The sequence below is a fragment of the Malus domestica genome, chromosome 07 (assembly GCF_042453785.1).
Source record: "Malus domestica chromosome 07, GDT2T_hap1".
Taxonomy (NCBI): domain Eukaryota; kingdom Viridiplantae; phylum Streptophyta; class Magnoliopsida; order Rosales; family Rosaceae; genus Malus; species Malus domestica.
The window spans coordinates 10,759,368-10,775,977 of record NC_091667.1 but is presented as its reverse complement, the minus strand read 5'-3'; positions in this window follow the sequence as shown (position 1 = coordinate 10,775,977).

Below are 16,610 nucleotides of genomic sequence, written 5' to 3'. Positions count from 1 at the left end.
TCAAAAATAATATTTTTATCACATTATCATACCGCATTGGTATAAATGGGCTAAGACCCGGTCCGTTGTCACCAATTGCGTGTTCGGTATCGTTTGGTATGCAGACGGGAAGTGACGAAACGGAATGGGACGGGACGGGACAGGACGGGACAGAATGGAGAGGGAGCAAAGCCCTAGGATGGAAACAAGGAGGAAGAAGGAGACGGAGATGTTATAATTTTGTGTTCCACGAATGTAGAATGAGTCGTTCCAGGGAGTGAGGAGGAACGAAAATTCACCCAAAATTCGTTCCGTGGAACAACACGCTCCACCCGTTGTAGGCGCACCAAACGTGGGACGGAACGCCTCATCTCACTCCGTTCCGTCCCGTCCCACGTACCAAACGGTACCTTTGTGTCTATTTACTAGACTTTCTACGTGTGTCCCTCCACTTGGCTCTAAAGTTAATACTGTTAACCAATTAAAAAGCCTAAAGAACTTAGGGCCATCCGTGCAAAACATTTTCCATGTCTTCAGCAATTGCCCTCTTCACCTACAAATTTTGGTGGGTTGTGTGTGGCTTTCAGGAGTTCAGGGCGTCATGTTTATTTGACTGTCCATTTTTTGTTTTTCTTTAATTCATTAGTTTTTATTTTTTTATTTTTTTGTCAAATGATAAATTTTATTAAATTCTAATTAAAATATTTACATCCACCGCTAGAATATTGAAAATAAAATAAGGCCCTATACAATCCCATTCCATAGAGCCTTGAAAGTACGAAGCTACAGCTTCCGCATCACGATTCCCACCCCTGCAGCGTTCGGATCTATAGTTTTTTTAATTAGGTAATATAGTAGTTAGTAGTGTTAAATTTATAGAGTCAAGGGAAAATTAATAAAGAGACACAAAATAATACCAAAATTGCTATTGATTATCTTTGTGCAATATCCTTTTGTTGACCCTAAGAACTATTTAGCCTACATGGCAAACCGAGTAATTAATAAGCTAACTACACCATTCGGTTGAATGTGGGGTGTGCCAACTCGTCGGCCAAGCTCAGCTTGGGAGTAAAATGAATGTTGATGTGGCGTTGGGCACGCTGCTGACTTCTTGATCTTGCGACTGCAGCCGAGGAAGCAACACGCCTCAGCCTTCAGATTCTAGAGCTTGAAGATAAGGCTGCTAGTTCTGCGAAGTTCAATATCGAATTCGACTTTCAGTGTGCCAAATATTAAGTAACCTGGTAATACATCACTCGTTGAGAAGGCTAATGAGATGACCTCTTCCAACAAGGGCTCGAAAATCCTTCATGGTCGAGACTTGGATAGGTAGTCAGTCGGCCTCAAAGTAGTGTTGTTTATCTAAACTGAAGGTGCTCCTCAATCAGCTAATTCTACGGCTCCAGTGTTATTTGTCCAAACTGAAGATGTTGCCGGTTGCCTCCACAGTGCAGTTTATCTAAACTGAAGGTGTGTTGGCGGGAAAAAAGAAAATAAAAATTTCAAAGTTGTTGAGAAGTTGTTTACGCAAGGCAGTTATGTGTTGATTTGGACGGTCTTTGAATGATGCACTCCCTTATCTATTTATAGTAGCAATTTCTTTGATGACCGAGTTAGAATTTTACTCGGACTAGAATTCCTCATCCTAATCTGATTTGGTCTCGACCAATTCTAACTCCTATAGGATTCTGAACCAAGCTTTTTAATCATTTAGATACAACCCTTGACTTTCGGCATCTTTATGATTCGAAGCTTCCGTAGCTTTTGAAGAATCCTTATTGTACTAGGATTTGACCACTTCACCATTTTCCAAGCGGAACCATCATTTGATAGGATTCAGCCAAACTCCACTGGGCCAGGCCCAAAATATTATTTTGGGATCAAACATTGCCCCCTCACTTCTCAGGTATTCGGCATACAACACCTGGCCAAACTTCGGCCTTCCAACAGTAACAAACCAAAAATGAATCCTCGACCTACACTATATGACTGAATAAATGGTCCTTGCAAAATGAATATTCTCTATCCACCTACTTAAATGCATTTATAAGACACAAACCCCCACTCTGCATGTCAGTCCTTAATTTTCATGAGTCCCTGACACATGGCTGCTTCTCTGAGGCACATAGACGTTGAAACATCTCTTCTTAATGATTGTGCCTTAAAGTTTGCCGTCACATGCAATCGTGTAACCTCAATTTGTGTGCTTTTCGACCTCTTCGCCTGGATTTTTGAATTTTGCAATTATTATTAAAGATTTTGATCAGATTTGCCCTTCAATCCTCAGATCTAGGACTGTCAATCTTCTCTTCCAGTTGCCTATAAATATCAACTCCTGCCTTATTCTAATTTTATGCTTTCAAAACTCTCAGAACTTTTGCCATTTTGCTCTGACTATTTGTAATCTAGAACTCCAACCTCTAAAACTCAGAAACCCAAACCTCTCACTTTACTCTAATAGCTGCCAACACCTTCATCAGCAAGCTAACTGAAGAGTATGACAAGTGTCACAATTTTATTGACCATAGTGCCATCAAGCCTCTATGATTTAAAGGGGACGTAGTTGCTACTCACCAGATCCTAGGCCTTCTATTCAAAGATGAGGTTCCAGTAGTCATCATTAAGAGCTGAAGACCTACTGCTTAACTCCTCTATTCTAAGGTCACGATTGGTTGAAATAAGAATCAACTAAACCTTAAAAAGTCTAGCATTCGACCCCTATAGCTTGGGCTACTTGGGTTAACTGAATGAAGCCTTACTTCCGCGGTGCCTGGAAATCACTTGGCATCTACAACACCACTAAGCTTTCAACCATTGAGATTAGCATGGACTGAAAACTTCTGATGGCTGCTCTAAGTTTCTGGTGCTCAGCCACCAATACTATGGTACTCTTCATGGGCCCAACGAACTTACCGTCCTCTACGTGACGATCATCCTTGGCACACCTCTATCTGGTTTTCTAGTTGATATAGCTTTTTCTTGGTATAAATTCAACTTGGACCTGAAAACGGTCTTCAAAGAGTGTGCCGTCGAGGTCTTGAAAAAAGGACAACCAAGAGGAAGTATTGAAAGACAAAGTGAAAAAACTGCACAAGAATTTCTTCAATTACAGCACGTTTATCAACCACTTTGCCGACCGAGAAAAAGAAAGCCTCAAGAAAGAAGAACACAAGGCTTTCTTGTTCTATTGGTACAATAAGTTCATCTTTTGTACCAAGTTAAACAAGTGCCTTGCCGAGAATATGTCAGTGGTCAAAGCCCTGGCCAGCGATCACCATCTGGCCCTTAGTCCCATCATCCTTGCCAACCTCACACACTGTCTGGCCGAGGCCACTGTTGGGAAAATTGATCCACATCAGAATGGCCCACTCAGGGTATTCCAACACTGGCTGCAAGTCTATTTTGCCACTATGAGGCTAGAGAGTTTTAATTTTGACTCATCTGAAGCAATGAGTCTCCAACTAGCCTCACACCCCACCCTAACTCATTTAGTTGAAGAAATTTTCAAATATTTCTTCGACCTCGACAACCTTACCAACGACGAATTCTTGATCTATCGACAAAGAGACAATCCTTCCTCCATCAGACTTCCCACATCTGTATGAAAGGAAACATAAGACATTTATTTACAAAAGAATTAGGGATAGTTTGTGCTGGCTCAAGACCTTCTGTAATAACATGTCCCAGAATTTACGGAACGAAAGGATATTTTTGTAATTTCACTAAGTTTGGGATATTTATTTGAAATGTGTGTTATATGGTCTTAATTGGTGTGCCCAAGAGGGCCTACTCTTTTGATTTTTCCCCCGATGCACTATTCCCTCTCCCTCTCTTTCTTATCTCTTTTGTGACAAACCTCTTTCTTCTCTCTTCATTTTCCTTCTCTCTTTCTATTCCTCGTTGCACCATCTCTTTCCTCGAGCACCATACACATCCATTCACACAAACAACATCGACAACAACAGCTACACAACCACCAACCATCACCATGAATGTGGAGTCTAGCCTGAGATCACAAACCCTGCACTGATCATTATTTTCCCCAAAAGAAACCCAGCAAGTTATCGATTTTCCCGACTTGGGGTAAGCATCAGGTTACTTAAATCCTTTTTTATTCATCATTGTGGTTTAGTATTAACCTAGTTTAGGCATTATGAACGACGAGATCACACAAGAACGAAGAAAATGACCTTCCCTAGTTTTCCAAAGAAAACCCAAAGCTTGCAGGCCGATTTCCGACCAACTCCAGCCACACTTCGACCTTTTATTGGTACGAATCTCTTCCTCTCATCCTAATCTTCATTTTGGCTTTTGAATCATTGCAAATGGTGTAAACATGAGCTCGGGAAGGGTAGCCTAGATTTTGGCCGAAACCCACGGCCTAAAATCAGGTCAACCCGACTTGTTACTCAGAATCGGATCGAAACCCAACTCAGTAACCAGGGCCAACCTAGGTACCTAAGCCAACCAACAAACCAAGCCCAAGGGAGTTTGGAAGTTGTGAACTTGAGAGGGAATTCAATTAAGAAGATAAACGGAATACGTAACTGCATCCGCCCAATAGGCATGAGGAGCATGAGCCCTAATTAGAAGAGCCCGTGTAGTTTCCCTGTTCTTACGTTCTGCCACACCATTTTGTTGAGGAGTTTGAGGACAAGTAGTCTCGTGAAGTATGTCGTGCTCTACGAAAAAATTATGATAGTTCAGAATTAAGATATTCCTCACCATTATCGGATCTCAGGACTTTGATAGAAAGAGAAAATTGATTTCCAATCATCCGATAAAATTGTCGGAAAATTTGCCCAACGTCACTCTTCTGTTTCATGGTACAGAGCCAAGTCATTCTGGTGCAATCATCTACTAAGGTAACAAACCACTGAATACCATGACGCGTCACTGATGCGAAAATTATCTTAACACACAAATTTAACCCTCTTTTAACAACTGTAATATAAGTATAAGTAGGGATCGTTCTGGACCGGGGATTATGAGGGCTTGCTAATAACCTCTAAACTGACTCAAAAACATAAAACTAAACTTAAAAATACTTAACAAGACTCACAAGACTCAAAGCAAACTTAAAATACTCAAACCAGCTTAGAACAACTAAATAAACTTAAACTAGACACTAGGAATGACTTTGGACGAAAATTGACTTTTACTTGAATCAAAACATTTAAAAACACAAATTAAAACAGATTCTAACTAATTAGACACACTAAAGTAAAGGGTGATTGAGTTTTGGACGAAGTTGAAACAAACAAACAAGTATGAAAAACTAGGCAGATTGTAAAACAAATTTGAGAAATAAGATGATGGATGGGATAGCTAGAGGCTTTTTCTCCACACATGACATGTATGCAAATAACTCGATTTCCAGTTACTACTTCATTGAATTATGAACGACAATGCTCCAAATTAACCGTGACATCACTAGTTAACTCTCTGATTTTCCTTGTTTTATTGGATTGGATGACATCATTCGACAACCCAAAACATTCTTCTAAAGTTCCCTACATGACATCATAATAGAGATACAATAAAAGATCATTACATTTAATGAAAATCATAAGCATTGATAAAGCACTTGCAATTATGACATCATGTCACTCATGCTAGGAATTGAACTTAACGCGATCGTTTATAAGCGACCTTCACTGCATGTGAATATAAGTTTGTAACGATTATGTGAAACTTCCTTATATTCTAGCAACGGATTTATGCATGCCAATTAAGTGTCGACCCTTAATTAACAAATACAAATAAGTTATCAATCAAATAGTTAAGCCAACTGCATTCACGATTCAAGAGTTCATAACTGGAATTTATCAAATTATATTGCACACATAATCATGGCTTTGAAATCACCCCTAGCCAAGAGGGGTTTAGCCACTCATATTCACAACAAAACAAAACAAAATGAATTTAAACATTGGAAACAAAAGAAAGAAAACACCTAAACGCTCCAACGATCCAAGTTGGACAGCAAGCACGTCCAAGCACTTTCCTTCCCTTCCTTTGCTATGGCACAAGGTGTTGGTAAGTGTTTGAATGTTTGTTTGTATGGAGGAATGGATGTGAAGATGAATGGATGTGTTTGGATGAAGGTTGTATTGAATGCGGCAAAGAGTGGAGAATTGTGTAGATGATATGTGTGTGTTTTGGATGGATTTTTTCTCCCTTGTTATGGTGAAGGGTGGATGTATTTATAGGCTAGGGAGAGGACCACCATCTAATTGAGGTGGTAATGGTGTATGTTGTGGTAATGAGTGGATGTAATGGGTGTAATGGATGAATAATTGGTAATGAGTGGATGTAATGGGCGTAGTGGGTGAATGTTTGGTAATAAGTGGATGTAATGGGTGTAATGGGTGAGTGTTTGGTAATGAGTGGATGTAATGGGTGTAGTGGATGGATGTTTGGTAATGAGTGGATGTAATGGGTGTAGTGGATGGATGTTTGTAGTTGTAGGTCAACACACTTGCACACATACATGTTGATTTCTAGCCTTCAAATCTTCAAAAACGTCCATCCTCATGTCTCCATGCTTGCACTATCCAATCTTGGCCCAAAAATGCTTCAAAATGCTCCAAATAGCACTTTGTTGCTAACTTTGTTATTTGAACCTATAAACACACGAAAATAGCTTAAAGTACTAAAATAACTAGAATTAAACTAAGTAAATGCCAAGAAACAAGCTAACTAAGTTGTATAAATATGCTCCTATCAGTCACTATTGGTGAGGGACCCCATACATCGGAGTGAATTAACTCAAAGGGCACTAATCTTTTATTGAGACTAAAGTGGTAAGAAGTATGATGACTTTTTGCAAGAATGCAATCCTGACACTGAAAATCAGGGTCTGAAACGCCATTAAATAAAGACGAAAGTAATTTTCTTAAATAACCAAAAAATGTATGTCCTAGTCGACGATGCCATAACCAGACTCTCTTAACCTTGTTGTTGTGACCACTGCTCATTTGATTGACTCGGCCCAGTACCACATCATCAACATAATATAACCCTCTCCTCTTAGTACCACGCCCAATGATCGCCCATGTTTGGATATCCTGTAATAGGCAAAAAGTGGGAAACATGAGTATAACACAATATAATTATTTCGTAACTTTACCAATAGAAAGTAAATGATTCGATAGTGAAGGAACAAGAAGAGCGTTATGCAGAGATAGAAATGGAGTAAGGCCAATGGAATCCCCTCCTGTAACTGGAGCAATTTCACTGTTTGTTGTGATAACATTCTCCTTGGATGGCACGGTTAAGTGGTGAAACAAGGATTCATCATATGTCATATGGTCTGTAGCCCCAGAGTCAATTATCTAGCTAGAATCTCGATTAGCGAATGTTGTGAATGTAGTGCCAATTTTACTTGGATTATCAGATTGTTCTTGGGATGAAATCAAATTCAATAATGAAAGTTGTTGGCTCATACTCTCTGGGTCCAAACTGTTTTCCAAAGGGCTGTCTCCTAATGGGCTCAGCATTCCCACATGGCTGTTCTTGTACACAACAAATTATTGCTCGGTTGGACTCACACCGAATTTGCTGCTTCTGTCTATGCTTGATTGATGCACTGTTTGACATTGGGCTCCAGGCTCTGCAAGCCTAGCCAGCTCAAGATCACTGCCGCAAGGAATCATGCCTTGGTGCTTGTCGGCCATGGAAGCAATGGTCTATTTATGATTTAGATTTCTAGGTTTTTTCAATGAATGGTTCTCTTGCTTTGAGACCACGCTGGGGTTTTGTAATTTAGGTTTCTAGTTTTTTTTTTTTTTCCCGTAGGTGGTTCTCTTTCTTCGAGACCACACTAGGATTTTTCTAGGTTTTCAGGGATCAATAGCTAGGGTAAAAGGTTAAGGGAAAGAGACAGGTCGAAACCTGCTCTGATGCCAAGATAAAAGTGTTTAGAGTTTGAATTGTATGTTTTTTCTTCTCTCTAGGAGGTAAATATATAGTTGTACAATATCCCACATAACAGGAAATAAGAATCCCAATTAAACAAGGAATAAATTATAGGATTACATTCCTAAACTAAATGGTTGACTCACGCCAACAAAATTGACTCAAGAAAGAGAAAAGAAATGGAGAAAATAAAAGTTACCCATCAGCTTGATTTTGTAAGACCATGCCTGCTAGATATGCAACCTCTGCAATTGCCTCCCTTCATCTCTTCACTTTTCCCGACAACTGAGTTTTCTCGTTTCTAGCAAATGTTTTCTCAATACTTCCTGTCTGCTTCCTCATGTAGGATGGATCGACATCGTAGAAGACTGGTAAAACAACATGGTCTGAGGTGGTCCTCTTGCATTCAAGGATCACCACAAGCTCATCAAGGCACCATTTAGACGATGCGTAATCTTTCAAAAACATGACAACAGAAGTTCGTGACAGCTGGATAGCTTTTTGCAGTTCCGATTTTATATCTTCTCCTCTCTCAAGTTCATCGTCATCTCGGAACGTGAGAAATCCTGTGTTGTTCAAGGTTGTGTAAAGGTGGTCGGTAAAAGTCTTGCGAGTGTCTTCGCCTCTGAAGATCAAGAACTCGTCGTAGCAACAACCCCGAGAAGTGTTGGAATCAGAGGATGTACGTCGGATTCCCAATCCGTCAGTCTCAGTTATCCAATTTCATCCAAACCAGCCAGAAACACTAGACATGGGTGTTCCTCGATTCATCACCAAAACGAACTCCGACGCCTTATCCAATGCTTGGGCTTTGCTCCGGGGAGTCTATTAGTAGTGGTGATCGACGGTAATCATTGTCGGAATCACCGTAAAATGAGAAAACTCGCCGGAAAACCTCAGCAATTTGTGGCTTCGACCTAGAAAAATGGAAAGGAAAATGGAAATCTAACACTACAGGGATGTAGGACTCGTAAAGAGCTTTCCATGGACACCAAGATCACCCAAACGGAATTCGGATGAAGAATATATGGCCGGGTCAAAAATGGTGGTTCGTGGGTGAAAAATGACCCATTTTAGGTCTCTCCCTTCCCCCTCTTATTCTCCCCTCCCATTGGTCACTCTTCCTTTCCTTTTCTCTCCCGTATCCTCATCTTCTTCTCTCTCCCGCTGCCACCTGGCAGCATCCAGTCCTTCCTTTCTTCTTTCTTGTTTTTCTTTTTTTTTTAATACCAAAACGTCTCTAATTTCTTTGTTATAGCTCCATTTCACGAACGGTTTGCACCTACGCGTTCGTGAGATCAAGCTCCATTTGAAAATATAAATTGTGACCTCGAAAGGTCTACGGATTTTAAATAATTAATTTTCAAACTTCAAACTTCGTAAATAGTTTAATTATAATCTAAATTCAACTAAATTAATACAAATTCCCAAAAAATAATATAAAATCTCCTTAATACAAATACATGGTTTGCAATAGTGAAATCCAGGAACGGGATTTCACACTTCAATGGATCCATTGAATTTTCGTTTGATCCTGTATACCCATTTGTTTGGAAGAATGTTGAGATGCAGTTGAAAAGGCACAAGAATCCAAGTGCCAGTACATTAGAGTGCTGTGAACTTCTCGGCCATGGTTTGTAGCCACTGTGGAAATCAGTTAGCATGTGTGAAACAAGCTAGTTCAACCATATGATCAGTGGTAGCAACAAAAGCATATTGTGGATTAGGTTTTCGTATTCCATCTTTGGCCCGTGTCGCCCGTGGAATCATGAGTGAGATGGTAGGGAAATGGATCCTCTTCGGATCCCATCCACCAATTCCACCAAGTATGGGGATCCAAGCCATGGAAATTTGTTCCAACGGCTACAAATAGGGGCCTACTTTAAAAGTTATAATAACTTTAGCCGTGTGATTAAATTTCAAGGGCCTAGATCCTCGAACTAGGTGGATTTGGTGGAAGGGATACAAAGACTTCCCCTTTCGAGATGGTAGTACTTGAATCGTGGGCACGGTGATTGGTTGTCAGGAGTTGTCCCTTTTATGCCATGTCAACAATTTAAACAGACTTTTGACATACTTAGGCAGTAGAAGAACCGATAATGAGTTGTCAGGAGCAGTGTGTAACATAATTCAGATTGATGTTAAGTCTCATGAGCTATACGAATAAATAAGCTTTTTCTTATACAATAAAATTTATTTTGTATATAAACTGAGCAGGCAGTTGATAAATTGATTGGAATTCATTCTCGTGTCCTTGACTCGAGAATGAATTCCAATCAATTTTTGTTTGACTCTCAAGGGTTTGCGACTTGTCTCGAATCACTTTTATCAATTTTTTGATAAATTGATTATACCATTATTATTAATTAGTTACATCTTTTTAAATTATTGTAATAGTTAGTTGTTAAAATGAAAAAAAAAAAAAAACAATTGACAAAGAATTGAACAACACTAGAATGTATAGACTGTTGTGAACATTCCTAGTTTAAGTATGATTGTGTAAATCCTAGATTAGATTTGATTCTAGTTATCCTTTCCTATTACAACTTGTATTACTTGGAGAAGAAGGAATATCTTCTCTCCCTTTACTACTATAAATAAAGGCACAATGTAGGAGGGATAACAACACACATTCCCCTACAATTCTACAAACACACATCTCTATTCCCTCTCTCTCTCTACCGCCTGCCCTCTCCCTTTGTCAGATAAAAATAGACCACAACACGTTATCACCACGCTCCTACCGTTGTGCTTAGAAATCTGACGTTGGAGAATTTTTTTTCTGCATCAAACCAGTTCATCCATATCATCACGCAATCAGGTTCTTTCAAAACAACGGCTTTAACTCGATATTTTGCAAGCCCTGATAGCATGAACATTCACCATGATGCATGACCCAACTTTACATTTAACGTATTTTAGATTCTACATAAATTGTGTATGCCTCATAACCAAAATTGCTGCAATTATGTGAATTTGATATTTTTCATGAATTGAATCTTACATATGTACATGCATTGAAACTATTATTTGCATATGCATCAATTTACATCTGTGATTCATTGAAATATACAATTGAATTATTTATGCATATAATTGAATTAATGAAAAAATAGAAAAAATGGAATTGGGATCTAGGGTTCTGTTCGAACCCGTGCCTTTGCATATTGCAAGGCTGCAAGCCACTAGGCCCACAGCTTGCGATGGCCCAGCCTTTCTTCTTAGCTAGGCCTGAAGCCTGCATCAAAACCCCCAAGCCGAGAGCATGATGCTCTCTTCCATTACCAGAAAACTGGTAAAACCCGACACCTTTCATAGTGCCCATTGACCACGGCGTGGCTTGCAGCCATTGCCTTTAACCTCTGGTTCATATCGCCGACGACCAGAAGTCGTCCCACATCTAAAATTGAACTGAAATTCACCGGATTCTCATCGGATTTTTTTTTTTTTTTGAAAATTCAATTTCAATTTTTTTAGGGTTTTATAGTTGTTGAAATGTTGAGATTTTCTTATCTTCGTGGTTGTCCATGACAACCGTGACTCACTCTGAGCCCCAACAACCCCGACACGACCACCTGTAGTGGCGTCGTCGAATTTTTCCGGTTTTCTTCCCCGGCCAAGCACACCCAGCGCCGCTGGGTTGTTCTGTTTCTATCAACCCTAGCCTAAGTGGGCTCTAGCTCCTTGGCCCGTGAAAAAAAACAAAACAAAACAATTTTTTTTTTGTTTTCTGGGCTCGCCTGCAGCAATCTTTCTAGGCCCAGACGATATACCAATCGAAGTGTGGAAACTTTTGGGAGATACAGGTATAACATGGCTCACTGACCTTTTCAATAGGATTTTGAAAACGAAGAAGATGCCAAATGAGTGGCGAACGAGCACTTTGGTGCCTATCTACAAGAATAAGGGCGACGTACAAAATTGCATGAACTATAGGGGTATTAAGCTAATGAGTCATACAATGAAGCTCTGGGAGAGAGTCATTGAGCATAGATTGAGGCAAGAGACACGGGTTTCGGACAACCAATTCGGGTTCATGCCAGGGCGCTCAACCATGGAGGCAATCTATCTCTTACGAAGATTGATGGAAAGATATAGAGATGGGAAAAAGGATTTACACATGGTCTTTATAGATTTGGAAAAAGCGTATGATAGGGTCCCAAGAGACATTCTTTGGAGGATTTTAGAGAAGAAAGGAGTACGAGTAGCATATATCCAAGCTATAAAGGATATGTATGAAGGAGCAAAGACTGCCGTAAGAACTCATGAAGGACAAACCGAAAGCTTTCCCATAATTGTAGGATTACATCAAGGCTCATCCTTAAGTCCTTACCTTTTTGCGTTGGTAATGGATGAGTTAATAGGACATATTCAAGATGATATTCCTTGGTGTATGCTTTTCGCAGACGATATAGTGTTGATAGATGAAACTCAGGAAGGGGTAAATGCAAAGCTTAACCTTTGGAGAGAAGTGTTGAAATCTAAAGGTCTTCGCCTAAGCCGATCAAAGACAGAATATATGGAGTGCAAGTTCAGTGCAAATGGAGGCCAAAACGAGTTAGGGGTGAGGATCGGAGATCAAGAAATACCAAAGAGCGACCGTTTTCGTTACCTAGGATCTATCTTGCAAAAGAACGGAGAATTAGATGGAGATCTCAACCATAGAATACAAGCTGGATGGATGAAGTGGAAGAGTGCATCCGGCGTGTTGTGTGACCGCCGTATGCCACTGAAGCTCAAGGGAAAATTTTATAGGACGGCAATAAGGCCGGCGATGCTGTATGGCACAGAATGTTGGGCGGTGAAACATCAACACGTACACAAAATGGGTGTAGCGGAGATGAGGATGCTTCGTTGGATGTGTGGGCACACGAGAAAGGATAAGATTAGGAATGAGGATATCCAGGGTAAAGTAGGAGTAGCCAAAATTGAAGGAAAGATGAGAGAAAATCGGTTACGGTGGTTTGGACATGTGCAAAGAAGGCCTACTGACGCTCTGATTAGAAGATGCGACTATGGGACAGAGGTTCAGGGCCGAAGGGGTAGAGGAAGACCTAGGAAAACTTTGGAAGAGACTCTAAGAAAAGACTTAGAGTACTTGGATCTAACGAAGGACATGACACAGGATCGAGCACAATGGCATTCTAAGATTCATATAGCCGATCCCACTCAGTGACTTGGATTTTCCAAGTCTCCAACCGAGAAGTTTTCCTCACCCGGGAAATTAAGGGAACACTACCCCAACCTACATGCTCCACTCAGAAAGCTTCAACATACAAGCTTCAACAAAAGAAAATTCAAAGAACTTAGCGAAGAAGGCTTTGGTGTATTTAACACAATACGTTGAAATGAAGGAAAGCTTATTTATTGATATCCCCGATAAGCTACAAATATGTACATATACATGAGTCAAAATAAACACACAAGAGGGAGCCTTCACAAAGGTTGCTTAGGAGAAGTCTCAGCAGTCGGTAGAGCCCCAGAAAGAGAATGCACCGGAGGGGGATCATTTGAAGCCTCAGTACTGGACAGAACCCTAGAAGGAGGAGGCATCAGAGGTTGATCATTTGGAGCTTCATTACGCGGTACAGCCCCAGAAGACGAAGGCAATAAATGCCTTTGGAACAAACCCACAAATCTCTGATGATCAAGTAAAACCTGACCATCAGTTTCCTTCATCTGGTCAAGCTTCCTCTTCATGTTTGTAGCATAGTCATGTGCGAGCCGGTGCAACTGTTTATTCTCATGCTTGAGCCCTCTAATCTCCTGTTTGAGACTCATCACTTCAGCCGCCAATGATTCAACTTGGCGGGTTCGAGCAAATAGGCGTTGGGCCATATTAGACACAGAACCTGCACACTGAACACTAAGAGCCAACGAATCCTTAACAGCTAACTCATCAGACCGTTTGGAAAGTAGTATGTTATCTTTGGGAGTGAGAAGGTTCATGGCCACTACCGTAACGGTCATATCATTCTTCATCACGGAATCCCCAACGGTAAGAGGACCAGTAGGGGAGACGAAGGATGGACGCCATATGTTGTCTGGAGAAGGCGGGGCTGCCTCTTCAACAAGGTTCAAGTCAAAACGACGGTCGGAGGGGCCAGACATTTTCAAAGGTGTTGAAGAGAGAAGAGGTCGGACAAATCAAGATCTTAGAAGTGCAAGAATGAAGCTTCTACTGGTGGAGATTCAAGTGTGCTTTGGAACTTAATGCCAGCCCCTATAAAAATCTGCACTCGACGGAGCTTCAGAAATCGAAGAGGCGCCTACTCAGAAATCGAAGAGGCGTTTGTTTTCTCAAGAGCTGGGCTGCTTAGAGATCACGAGGGTTGATCTCAGAAATCGAATAGGCGTTTGCTTTCTCAAAAGTTGGGCTGCTTAAAGACCATGAAGGCCGATCTCAGAAATCGAAGAGGCGCTTGCTTTCTCAAAAGCTGGGCTCCCCAGAGACCACGAGGGCCGATCTCAAAAATCAAAGAGGCACCTACTTTTCCAGCCTTGTCAGCACCTGTCACACGCACACTCAGCTTTGCGGAAATTATGGGCATTCTGTCAAAGACTTCTGGGGAGGTAGAAAACACATGAATCTTACTGTTCAATCACCCACTTCCCACATGCAACAATAGCTCATGGGTACCACAGATAACTTTGCCAAAGTTGAGCACGTGAAGCTTGCAGCTCCCACTACATCGCTCTGACCAAGAAAGGTAAAAGAATAGCAAAGAAACAGCACTAACAAAGTTTAGACCCATAAATTTTGAAGGTCTAGCTACCATATTATTACCCACAAGGTTAAAGGAACAGTACCATTGCTGGATAATTGGAAAGTCCATGTGTGTCAACCTCTGTGCTTCGTGGCAAGGTAGACTAGCAAACATGCCCAACCTTTACTCACATTCGAGAAAACACTCCCAATAAGATTGCTTGCTCCAAAATCGAAGAGGCACCGTCCTCCGAATCTCGAGAGCCAGACTCCCAACATGACTACTTTCTTAAAAATCGAACAGAGGGTAAAGGAACAGTACCATTGCTGGATAATTGGAAAGTCCCTGTGTGTCAACCTCTGTGCTTCGTGGCAAGGTAGACTAGCAAACATGCCCAACCTTTACTCACATTCGAGAAAACACTCCCAACAAGATTGCTTGCTCCAAAATCGAAGAGGCACCGCCCTCCGAATCTCGAGAGCCAGACTCCCAACATGATTACTTTCTCAAAAATCGAAGAGACACTGCTCCCCGAATCTCGAGAGCCAGACCCCCAGCATGATTGCTTTCTCAAAAATCGATGAGGCATCGTTCTCCGAATCAATCGAAGAGGCGCTCGCTTTCTCAAAAGCTGGGCTGCTCAGAGACCACGAGGGCCGATCTCAGAAACCGAAGAGGCACCTACTTTTCTAGCCTTGTCAGCCCATGTCACACGCACACTTAGCTTTGCAGAAATTATGGGCATTCTGTCGAAGACTTCTGGTGAAGTAGAAAGCACATGAATCTTACTGTTCAATCACCCACTTCCCACACGCAACAATAGCTCATGGGTACCACAGATAACTTTGCCAAAGTTCTCTGCCAAAGTTGAGCACGTGAAGCTTGCAGCTCCCACTACATCGCTCTGACCAAGAAAGGTAAAAGAATAGCAAAGAAACAGCACTAACAAAGTTTAGACACATAAATTTTGAAGGTCTAGCTACCATATTATTACCCACAAGGGTAAAGGAACAGTACCACTGCTGGATAATTGGAAAGTCCATGTGTGTCAACCTCTGTGCTTCGTGGCAAGGTAGACTAGCAAACATGCCCAACCTTTACTCACATTCGAGAAAACACTCCCAACAAGATTGCTTGCTCCAAAATCGAAGAGGCACCGTCCTCCGAATCTCGAGAGCCAGACTCCCAACATGACTACTTTCTCAAAATCGAAGAGAGGGTAAAGGAACAGTACCATTGCTGGATAATTGGAAAGTCCCTGTGTGTCAACCTTTGTTCGTGGCAAGGTAGACTAGCAAACATGCCGAACCTTTACTCACATTCGAGACAACACTCCCAACAAGATTGCTTGCTCCAAAATCGAAGAGGCACCGCCCTCCGAATCTCGAGAGCCAGACTCCCAACATGATTACTTCCTCAAAAATCGAAGAGACACTGCTCTCCGAATCTCGAGAGTCAGACCCCCAGCATGATTGCTTTCTCAAAAATCGAAGAGGCATCGTTCTCCGAATCTCGAGAGCCAGATACCACATACCACTTTTTCAAAGTGCTCTGACAGAGTTAAAACATGTGAAACTGGCAGCTCCCACTACCATGCTATGACCAAGCAGGGTAAAGGAATAGCATTACTACTTGTTGTTAGGGAGACTCCTATATATGTCGACCTCCATCCCCAACGGACAGGCAGACCTGCAAAAATGCTCAACCCTTCGTCATATCTGAGAGGGCACTCCCAACGAAGCCTTTCGAAATATTCAGCTTTCTTTCCCCTGATAATACCTCTGCAAACAAGCTATACTAGAGCAAGAATATCTCATATCATCAGGGTTAAAAGCAAGAGTATCCCATATCATGCTTTTTCCCTGTCTTTTCTTTTGGCCTTGTTTTTACCTGTAAGATAAGGAGAAAGAGAGCAATCAGTCAGCACTTGGAATCAAGCTTCCAGCCAGGAACTGACTGCCTGGAACCCCTTACCTGATTACTTACCTGGCATTGCTCTCGAGT